This window comes from Pezoporus wallicus, unplaced genomic scaffold (assembly GCF_028554395.1).
Source record: "Pezoporus wallicus isolate ANWC-B61680 ecotype Strahan unplaced genomic scaffold, APGP_CSIRO_Pwel_v1 scaffold_13239, whole genome shotgun sequence".
NCBI classification, from domain to species: Eukaryota; Metazoa; Chordata; class Aves; order Psittaciformes; family Psittacidae; genus Pezoporus; species Pezoporus wallicus.
Window position 1 is genome coordinate 6,230,334 of NW_026642052.1, and position 12,047 is coordinate 6,242,380.

Below are 12,047 nucleotides of genomic sequence, written 5' to 3' on the forward strand. Positions count from 1 at the left end.
TATGATAGCTTTGACCACATTCTAAAACCCCTAATAATTATCCTCCTAGTTTACTCTGCAGCACCATCATTGTTTTGGTTTATATGATTGACTACTTGAGCAAATGAAGATGTTAAATTAGTCCAATGAGTAACAGGTGTCCTCTACTGTATTCCTGGTGACCACCTCTTAGAATGGGATTTGAGCTGAGTGATCTCATACAGCTCCAAAGATAAAATAATCTGTGCAAGCAAAAAACCCCAAAACCAAACCACCAAAAGAAATGAAGAAGTCCTCTACTGTGAGAATGGTGAGGCACTGGAACAGGCTGCCCAAAGATGTTGTGAATGCTCCATCCCTGGCAGTGCTGAAGGACAGTTTGGACAGGGCTTTGAGCAACCTTGTCTAGTGTGAGGTGCCACTGTTCATGACACAGGGGGATTGGAACTAGTTGATCTTAAGGTTCTTTCCAACCCAAGCCATTCTATGATTCTATAAAAAAGAAACCCATTCCCATCTGAAATTGCAGTACTTTAATAAAAACGTGAAAGAACACATGGTCCTTCCTAAAAAATAAACCAATCTCATTTTGTAGCTTTCAGGAAAGCATATGCATAGTGTGGGAATGGGGAGATGGACACAGACTCCATCTTCAGACTCCCTCTTCAAGTCACCAGCTATCCATCCTGCAGGATGTTCTTGGATTTAGCTGCTCTGATGCACAAGTGTAACCCCAGTTTAGCTGTTTTACAGGAGAAGGCCAGTTAAGCTGGACCTAATCAGTTCTGCCTGTTTAAGAACGGGTGTTGATAAAATTGCATACAATGCAATCTAAATAAAAATAACCATTCTTTAGTAAGTTGAAATTTACCATCAAGAAAGGAACTAAAAGCAGAGAAAGCAAAGCGAGCTATCACAGAAAGCATACCACTGCCACAACCAGCCGAGCTTAAGGCCATGCATGCTTTCACTTGTTTGGTATGTTCCGAAGTGGGAACAGGTTTACAAGTTGTCCTGCTCACCGTGTGACCCCGTACAGTCTGCTCCACCCTGCCTCGCAGCTGCTCGGAGCCTGCCAAGCCTGCACCGAGAGTACAACACAGCCCCCCCGTTTCCCTCCTCTGTCAGCGCCATGATAAAGTGTTTTGGGGGTTGGTTTTTCTTCTTTTCCCCTGTATTCTGAGTTACTTCCCATTCTTCCTCAGGGGATACATAAATCCAGTCATAACGGTTTATTCCTTGAGTGCAAGGGGCTACCAGATAAAATAACACAAACTAAGGAATGTAGGCCAAGTATGTGTCCCAATAGTCGAAGTGAGTTTCACCATGGACTGCAAAGGGACTCCGACTTGGCCTTATTTCTGCAGATGTGGAAAACATTAGTGAAGCTTTAGAACATGCTTGGGGCTCTGTCCTAGGCACTGCTGAGCAGCTATAGGAAAAATGTAGGAAACATAAATTTCTCCTCTTCTCATGAGCCAGGGAGGGAGACTTGTCCAATGAAGCAGCTGTGACAGCATATTTTGAAGGTGCCATACATTTTGCAAACTATCAGAAGATATAAAATGCATGTGGCTCCCAGCAGCAATTTTAACCAGTAGGCTAAAGAGGGCACCTCATGGAGGAGCACAAAATATCTCATAAGGAGCTGCAGCCAAGACACAGTCCTGATGGGAGCTGACACCATCTCAAAGGCAGAGGAAACATCAGGCTGTGGTATTTTTCTGTACTGCTGCGCGAGCTAAGCCAGTTTAGCTCATGCTTTGTAATTACCAAAGGTGATTTATTCTCTTATTATCATCACAGAAGATTAATCAAGAGAAAGGTCATAAAAAAAGGTCGAGACTTTTACACATTTCAAAAGTCTGGCTTGACATTCTGCTATGTATTAGGAGTAGAGCTTCTTTGCTCCATAGTCTGAGCAGAACTGGACTTGGCAAAGGAGAGGATGTAATCAACTTCATTTGTACTTTGCCTTCTCTCACAGAAAGCGGGAACATATGTCAAAATAAGCAACCACGGGAGTGTCCAGGATCATGGTTTTCATTTTTCTGGAAAAATAGAACAGATGGAAGGCCAAGTAACCACATTTATTCATTGAGCGTGACTTTTTACCCCGGGTGTGTAAGAGGTTAAATATTATCTTCCTCCTGTTGTTTGCCAGTTCAAGTTTAAGGAATTTGATGTGGAATTATTCTTAAAGAATTGTTCATGGGGCTGACAAAACCAGCTAAGCAATTGGAAAAATCACTGCAGAGTGTTTGGTCATGTAACTGCACTAACTGCAAGACTTGATGAGAATTACTATGGTGTAATGCAATTTTGCTATGGGAGGGAAGTAAAAATTTCTCCATATGGTTTAGTCTTATTTTAGAGCATCATGCACGCAGACACTGTAATTTCATACACAAGAAGTGAAAAGGGTGATTTCTGCATAACAATATGTCACTTCCTTCTATCCCAGGCTGTTCTGTATTCTGATCATTGTGGCATGACCTTTCTGGTGCTGAAATCAAGCAGCTCCCTTATAGCGTGTGTGAAGGGTTTAGCTATGTTTGGTGTTCAATATAAAGATCCAGGCGTGTCATTTTGCCACGGCAAATTTTGAGCGAAAGAATGGATTAGTCATGGTAAAAATGCTAAGTATAGATGGAACCCTGCAAAAGCTATGGGCTTGTTTTCTAGTGGCTCAGTGAGGGTTGTGTCATTCTATTTATCAGAGAGGGTTTTGCTAGTGATTGCTTTTCTGTTGGTTTTGGTTTTAAACATAAGGGTAGGTGGCAGTGGAATAGATGAGCCAGTGCTATAACTGAAATGGGAGCAAAGACCACTATAAGATTAGTGACTTTAGGTAAAGATAAAAGACATGTGTTATTTACATCCATATTGCTTCACAATTCTAGCTGGGGACCAGGAGTTCATAACGGTTTGTGATGGACATGGCAAAGACCCTTAGAATCTTAGAAATGAGGTATAAGATGAGAGGGAGCACATGGCTTTAGGCGGATTGCCACAGGAGTGTGAAAAAACAGCGGCATAGATCCTGTTCCTCAGAATCATTTCCAGCAGACCAGCAGTATACTCTTCAAACATGTTGGGTAGCACAAAAAGGAAAAATGAGAGGGAAGATTTTGAAGGAGAATAGCAAAGTGAGATGCTGTGAATGTTTCTTGTTCAGAGTATGAATCAGTGAGAAATTACTCCAAACATATACAGACCAGTTACTTATTTCTAGCACAGGACACAGGACACCGCATGGCCTGAGCCCTGAGTAGCCACAATTACCTTCTGCTAGTATGAGGGAAGAACTATTTTCACCTTCCTGGATGAAGGTCAAGACCCTCCAAGGCAGGGATCAGCAAACCCATCAAGTTTAGCATTGTGAATGTGTGTAAGACTCGGATTGTCCTTTTGTGAAGTTTGCTTTCTATTTGGGACATCAATGCCCAAAGTGAATTCTGTGAAGTTCATGGAGTTACAGTGTTTAATTTTGACCTGGGAGATTAAAGTAAAATGCTCAATACTTCTGAAATTTCTATGCTCAACACTTCTGTGTGCATTCCTTTGTGTTTTGAATTTTTTTCAAAAAAGAGCCTTGATTTTCAGGTTGAGATGTTAAACACTCAGAAGCCTGGAAGTTCTAAGTTACTGTTACCACAGCAACCAAAATTATATATACCAATTAAAGACTGTAAATGTAACAACCACAGAGAGTAATACTGATTCCTAAAGGAATCTCCATTCTGGCTAATAAGAATCTTTCCTTGACTTTTTGTGGGTTTATGGAAATAGAAATGGATATGCAAATAATAACACTTCTCCAAACAAAAAGTCTTCCAATTACTGTATAAGCATTTTATTATAGAATTTTCTACTTTTTCTTCTACATTATCCTTGATTTTGGTCCCTTTTCCCAAAAGCTGGAAACCTAAACATAAAAAAAAAAAGAACAATTAATCTTAAATATTAAACAATGAGGTAATTTAGATTCTAATTACCTGTGGTTTAGTTCTGCAAACCTGATTGAAGAACTTGTGCAGCACTGAAACTTTGAAAACAATATCTGCTTAGAGCAAAGTCTTATATAAGAAAGCATGGCTAACACTGGGCTGACGGATTAATTTGTTTCATAGTGGTTATTAAGTGTGTAACAATTTATCATCCTGTGCCTTGCACTGGGAGACAGCTATGCTTAAAAAAAAATACTTCTATTAAAAATTGGAATACAATTTTTTGACAAAGAAAACTGGATGCATAGGACTCATCTTAGAAAATCAGATTCTGGAAGAGTGTGTCCTTCACTGACCATAAAATGGTCTGGCTGACAGTCTAACATGAGAAGCCTAGCTTTTACGCACTAAATTTAGGTGAAATTAATTCTTTTTTTATATGGATGATGCACAACTCTTTTTTCTGTTGTTGGAAGGAAGGTCTGCTGAAACTGACCTCTGAGTCTGGCCTCTTCATGCTACCCAGGAGAGCTCATGGGCTTTAGAGAAAGATGGAGTCGCTAGGACAATATGACAACCCCTAACAAGTGGCCATTTGAAGTTCCCATTTCCTGCCCTATAAAATGGGAAATAACATGGTCAAGACAGGCATCACAGAAGGGGTGTGCACATGAAAAGGTGACACCCTAGGGATCACTGCAGGAGGTGTGACACCCCCACACAGTACCTGTGAGTTACTGAGGTGACATAGTGCATTAGCAGCTTACACCACTTCATTTGTCTGTGTGTATAAGCTTCATTGTGTGTGTGCGTGCATGCCACCGAGCAATTAAAGCTGCTGAAGACAGGCATCACTGTAATAGTTTTAAGCTTTGCTCAGTCATAACTGAAGAGAAAAACTGGTTTTTAAATGGAGAGCAGTGATAAATAATAGATGTTAATGTTTCAAATAAAATTATTAATCTGTCAGAGGAAGCAAAGTCTTTAGGTTTCAGGAACAAAATATTAGCCCATTTCAAGGCCAGGAATGTACTTCTGAAAATGATGGGGTCTGGCATCTACCAAAATTTCACCCAAATTGTCATTTCAAGGTGTTTTTTCTTTCTTAACCATGAACTGATACAGGAAATCAAAACCTCGTAAAATAATTGCAGTTATCTAAAATATGCTAACATTCAGACACTGCTTCCTGGCTTTATGGATCATCATATCTACCCAGTTACTGGTAGTTTGTTTATTTATACTCCTTGGGGAAACACTTGTGCCTCCTAATCAGATAAATACAATAAAAATCAATGTCACATGAAAATCATAGGAATGGTGGAAGATATTTTACTTCTAAACCATTTGAAGCTCAATACACCAAGATGCCAGTCTGTGCTTCGAAGCATTGCTCCTGAGATTTCCAAGAAGGTGGTGATCCTCTAGGTGGATATTTAGCAAAATCCAGCCAGTGGCACTTTTACCTGTTGCTGATTGGAAACACCATTTGCTCTGCTTTCCCTTTTTGTGGTTATCCTGGAGTAAAAGAAAATCACATGAACAAAACCACATACAGACACTAGACGTACAAACACACAGAGATGCTGGTAAGATAATTCTCACACTGTTTTTAGACTGTGCCCAGGTTTTATATCCCCAGTCATCTATACTTTTTCCTTCACACAGACACACACCGGAGGATAGAAGTAATCTCACGTATCTTTATTAATCTAAAACTTGTCTAGTCTAAACTAGTTATATAGGTTCCCTCTGGAGCCTGCAGGGAGCAAAAGCAAGAGGCAGGCACATCCAGAGGGTAATTTACTCACCTGTGTTAGACACTGAGGATAGGATGAATCAGCGTTTAGAAGTGCTCCTCCTTTCCATTGGCTGCAGATGGAATACAGACAACCTGCCTGGGGAAAATAAATAACTGATAAAGTTGGTAAGGTGATTCCCACAAAATGCATAGGTATACCCTGCTTTTGAAGATTGTGTTGTCCTATGTTGGGATTTATCACGCTAGCAGAAGAGACAAATACTTCATTAAGACAAAACCGCAGAGTGACTGAAACCTAATCTGAGCTCATTCTGCACCTTTCTGCTAGGGAGAAAGTGTTTGGAAAACATCCCAAAATTTTCATGCACCAACATGTTTCCCACCTCAGGTTAGAAACGGAAGTGGCAAAACGGCACAGGAAAATCAACTTGGTTCTGCTGCAAAGTAGCTCCCATTAGATTTCTTCCAAGGCTGAATAACTAAGGGATGTTGGAATAGTTCAGTCAAATTCTGGGTAACTGTCAACACTTCAGGGTGCAGCAAACAGAGCAGAGCATTTGTCTTCTTCAAAGATTGCCTAAGCATTGTTTGAAACTGCAGACTAGCATAGTATATAGTAGACCAGCTACAGTGAAGGACAGGGCATACAGAAAACACAGAGCTCAGTGCATTAACCCTCAGTGCGAGGCTACGAACAGCTCCTTCAGGAATTATCACTCTGCACTTGTAGCAGTAGTATTCATCCAATAAAAGCCCAATATACCTCTCACAGAAGATGAAGCAGAGTGTTATGGAAATGGAAAGTAATTTAATATGTGGCCTCATGCTGCACACTAGTCAAACACTTTCTGGAGAGAGGACTATTCCTTTCCTCCTGCAATTCCAGACAGAGCTCTGTACTGGGTGGTTAAACATGCTACAGCAGCACCATGGAGGTATAAAGGTCAAAATCTTCACTAGCTTTCTCTGTCTGTTCTAAGGCACTAAACGCCTGATATTTTCACATATGTGAAGACGTAGCACACTACATAGCATTTATCATATAAAAGAACACATCCTGTTGATTTAACTTGTAACAGTGAATCCATGGAGCTTTCAAAAGGCAGACCTTGGATGCTTTATCACAACTAAATGATTAGAAAATGGGACAAAAGAAAAAGGTTGGATTTGGTTTTGTTTTTTTATTCATGAGCTACTGTAAAAAGTTTGGTTTGAAAGGCATCCTTACCGTGAAAAGAGAATGTAATAAAAGAGACAGACAGAGATTTCTTCATATTAGTAGATGCCTTAATTGCAAGTCTTTTACAGCAGTTTATGTATATGCTCTCATTTTTGCAAAATTTCATTAAACAAACTTTTTAGCTTTCACTCCTTCCCTTATGCCCTGCATTTTAACTAGGAAGCTGAAGAATGATTCAAGACTTCACCTACAATCTTTTGAAACTTCTGCTCCACAAAGCTTCATGAATGCGTAGTCTTGTAGTTGTTTGTTTTTTTAATTTACATGTTTCCCTTTCCAGCCAGAGAAGAAGCTCTCAATGGGGCTATCTAGCTTCCCAAAAGTCTTTCATTGTCCCTTTCTCCTTTCACTGTTCAAATTCCTTCAATAATTCATATTGTCATTCCCCCTGATTAAATATCATCCAGACTTTGCCTCATTAGGCTAGGAGAAACCCTTCTTCATTTAAGAATGAAAGTAAAGTTTCTCAAGACAATTGGTTAGGGACTCACAGTCATCAGTGCTGCAATTTAATATCAGTGCTCCCTTTAAATAAATTGTTGTTACAGCTTTTGGGTTGAGAGGTTCAGCGACTGAGCTGTACAGTTCACATTGTCCAATCACTCTAACTTGGAACTAAATAAAATCCTCAACTTTAAAAAATATGAGCAAATTTGCAAGGTGAAAATTAAACGTGTAAAGGCTGCCTTGTCCCAGTCTGATGGGAAAGTTATTGGACTGATGGTCATCTCTATTTTGCAGAAAAGGACTATCGACGGCTTAATGAGAGGTGAGGTGTCTATGGCATATTTTGGTCTATTCTCTATTAACAAAACAAACCTATGCCCTTTGTGGTTATCATCACTACCAATGATCCAACTGTAAGGAAAGCTGGAAATTATTTTCTAGCTTTAGTTCTGTTTTCTAAAGAAAAGACCTTTCTAGTCTCTTTCTTTGTGATTAAAACCTTCGACGTACAAGCTGCTAGAAAACTGATGTAACCAGATTGTCAGGATGGAAAGAAACAAGCAGCTGGGATCCCCATCTGCTGCAATAAGAAGCTAAGCTAAAAATCCTCCCAACATGCTCATCTGAGGTAAAATGAGTCAATAAAACTGCATTTTTATCCATAGAAGCACCCCAGAAATTCCTTCCTCTATTTCCCCTTACCTTACCTCTTTACAACACTATTTAGACCAGTATCATCCAATCTGGTCAAGGTTTCTAGCCAAGTCCACAATCTGCTATATGAACAAAATGCATAGCATGTGATTTACATTTAATGTCAAGGACATGATTTGCCTCATTGTGCTCAGCAATGCTACACAAATGTGTCAATTGAGGTGCTTCCTTTGGTCTCTCAATAGTTCCCACAATTGCCACTCCAGTGTGATGGTTGGTGATGGTCTCACTGGTGACACTGAGGCAGCATTAGGCATTTGGTACAGACTCTCTTGAATACTAGTCATCACTATAATAGGTAATACACAAGTTCCACTGCCTCCAGAAAATGAAAACTAGGGAATACTATTTTAAACAATGTTTTAAAATAAGATAAAAGATAGATTAAGACAAGAGATGGCATTTCATTTTAGTATGGGAAAAACAAAGAAAACCAGAAGGGAACTGAGAGTTTTAGCTAGGTATAATTAAGAAGTTGTTAATGTTTAATATTTTATATCAATCAAGTTGAAGCTGAAGCCATGTGGCCTTTCTGCCTTTGTTATAATTAATTCATTTCCTTTTCAATGTAAATAACACATTTAGTTTCTCTTCCTGGTCTACTAAAATATTTTTCTTTTAATATCTTTTTTTATTCTGTTCCCTCTATTTTAGTTTTAATCTTATTTTTGCTGATTGAAATGTTTTATTCTTTAAGTACAACTATTTCTGCCTTTTTACTTCTTGACTTTGTTTTGGTGTTTCTCACTTATTATTTCAGTTCTTATTTTCTGGATATTCTAAACTGCAGCACAACTCAGGGGATGCCCTCTTATTTAGGCTATCCTATTTTAAGAATGGAAGCTTAGAATGGAAGATATTTCTTTTCACAGAACTCTAAATTTAAGAATTTGAAGATATTAACCATAGTGATAATTTGATTAGCCTATTTGATTACGTAATGTTACATTAAAATGAATATGACAGAGACAAAATACTAAATTTTTTCCAGATAAAAATTTTATAATGCAAAACATTTTTTATTTTAACACAGAAAGCATTTAATTGCAGTAATTTTAATCTACAAGACACTCACCCTACTTCTTAGCTCTCAAAATGATTTTTCTATTTGTATTGCAAACAGAGAAGAGCAGAGAAAGAATACAAGATAGAAACAAGGGAGGAAAGTGGAAACAATGTGCAGCTTTGGGGTATGTACACCTTTATACAAACAAACAAAAAAAACAAGGTACCCAAGCCATCCTGTTTCTAGGAGTCTTGGCTTCAACGACATGCTGCCTTGTTTAACCAAAATAAATGTCAGTTATCCACATGTAGTCTTTCATCAGTGTACTGTATGCTGTTGACACACCTCACAACAGACATGGACTATGTCCATAAGATCATGTCATTATGGCTATATATATATGTTCATAAACATCAGACTAACACAATTCCAAAGAGGATGCATAGACCTTGATGTCATGACTACCAAATATTTTTCAAAGCACAGCTATATTTCCTCTCTTTTGCATATTCTTCATGACAATCTTCCCATGGTTTTCATTTTCCCCAGTTTTTTCCCCGTACCTAACAGCTTCAGCTACACACATTCCTCAAGTACTTCATCCTTGAAGAGGTGTTTAAGGATCAGCACTTTGTATGTATTCAGCAATACTGAGGAAGAGCATCAGTAGGCAGCATCTGTGCTTAATGCCTTAGCGCTGCATGGTCTACCTTTTGCCAAACACCAGCAGCAACATCTTCTGCCCAAAATCTCAGTGGTTGAATGGTAGGCAAGAGCCACCAGGCTCTGCAGCAGTGTGCGTCTCCCCTGCAGCGCCATTTGTGGTGCCACACAGTCTACCAGCCACCAGCCACTTGGCCACACAGTGAGTGTTCTTGAGCACAATGAGCACAACTCAAACGACAAAATGACAAAAAATCTTAAACAAAAAAATCCTAAAGAAGCAGCATTACCCCATGGCTTATTGGCTGTGGTAAAAACAAGCTTAAGGGGTATAAATAGCAAGCAGAACTCCTCTCTACCATTCATGGAACATTGAGGGTTTTTTTTTTAAAGTGCTCTTCAGATTTGGTGCATGAATTATCACCTCTAATAGCTGATAATTAAACCACTTCAGCAAAGCTGTGAAACAGAGAGGACTAGCAATAAAATCTCAGTCTCACCTGGCAATTATTTTGAAACTATGTTCCAAATAACCAGATAAATAAATCTGTCTACATCACAGGCAATTCTCTGCAGACTAACAATTCCATAAATAAACACACACACACAGATGCACACATCCACAGCCACATCTATATGTATAAGCTTCAGTGAAATATAGAATAGGTCTTAAAATCAATTGAACAATCAAGGAAAAGAATATGCTAAAGCTAGAGACATACTCAATGACCTCTCTTGAACACTGTGTAACTGGCTCGAGAACATTATATAAAAGCCTAGATTAAAAAGAAAGAGCTAATAAGCAGATATTTTTGTTTATGGAATCTGAAAAGCTCTCTGCAATCCTGCACATTGTTCTGTTTTAGAAGTAAACCAAACTGTTCTAGGAACAAGTATCGATTTCACCATTAAAAGAAAACTACCCATTCATAAATATTAAGTGATGATATTATCTCTTTCCATGACTGCTTCTGTTTAGGCAACAAAAGAAACATACTCCACATCCAGGAAAACAAGAAATAGCTTTAGCAGCTACAGAATCTGCTCATCCAAAACATATCTTAAATCGAAAACTGGAAGGACATTTTGGGAAGCTATCCCACTGCAGAAAAAAGAAAGAGCATCCTATGAGAGACTATAGTGCCACAGATAAACTTCTACAAACATTGAAGGGACAGTATTAGGTATTTCAAGCCTTTTGATCTGATGAAAAATGTCCTCTATGATTTTTATCTTCTAAAAAAAAGAAGTTTTTGTTCTCTATAGTTGCAGAATAAAACAAAAAAAAGCCTCATAAAATAGTGTGAGAAACTTTGCGTTCATTAGGAATCTTAACATTTAGAATCTTGTGATAAAATTATGGGCTAGAGCTCTGAATTTCCCTTGTTATTCCTTAGAAACCAGGGAGTTTGGAGTTCCTTTAGGTAAGGATGTAAAACGCTTGAAAATTCTTGATGGTTGACTGTGCAGATGTAACAATTGATTCATAATCAGGTCCAAAGACCTCTTTTGATATCTTTACCGTCTTCTCAAACCTACAAAATTTGCTTTATAACTATTTGTCCTGGGTTCAGCAGTAGCAGTCATGTTTGTTTTTTTTTTTCCTTTGTGGTAGCTGGTGCAGTGCTGTGTTTTGACTTCCAACCTGAGAACAGTGTTGGTGAAGTCGATGTTTTCAGTTGTTGCTAAGTGATGTTTACCCTGACCAAGGACTCTGTGAGGCTCATGCTCTGCCAGGGAGGAGGGGAAGCCGGGAGGAAGCAGAGATGGGGCGCCTGACTCGGGCTAGCCGGGGAGGTATTCCATACCACAGCACGTCATGGCTGGGGTGGGGGGTGACTGGGAGTTACCCGGAAGGACACGGGGCTTCCGGGTGGAACTCGTCTTCTTGGCCGGTGGTATCGTATTCTCTTCCCTTGTTATTTTCCCTTATCATTGTTGTAGTTGATAGTAGCGGTGGTGATTTGTGTACATTGGTCGCTGGACTGTTCTTGTCTCAACCCGTGGGAGTTGCACTCTTTCGATCCTCCTCCCCGTTCCTCTGGGAGTGGGGGAGAACCCCGGTGGGGGGGGGGACACGGACCTCGATTGTTGTCAGCTCGGCACCACTCACTGGGAGTGAGTGAACAAGTTGCCTGACTGGGTTTAAACCACGAAACTATTGTATTCAAAATCTACTGACTTTCAAGACCAGTTGTAAGATTTGACATTTCAAGAGGTAACTGAATTATGCTTCCATCTCTTCTTTCCAAGTATGATAGATAAAGATTTCTGCTTTTTATTTTT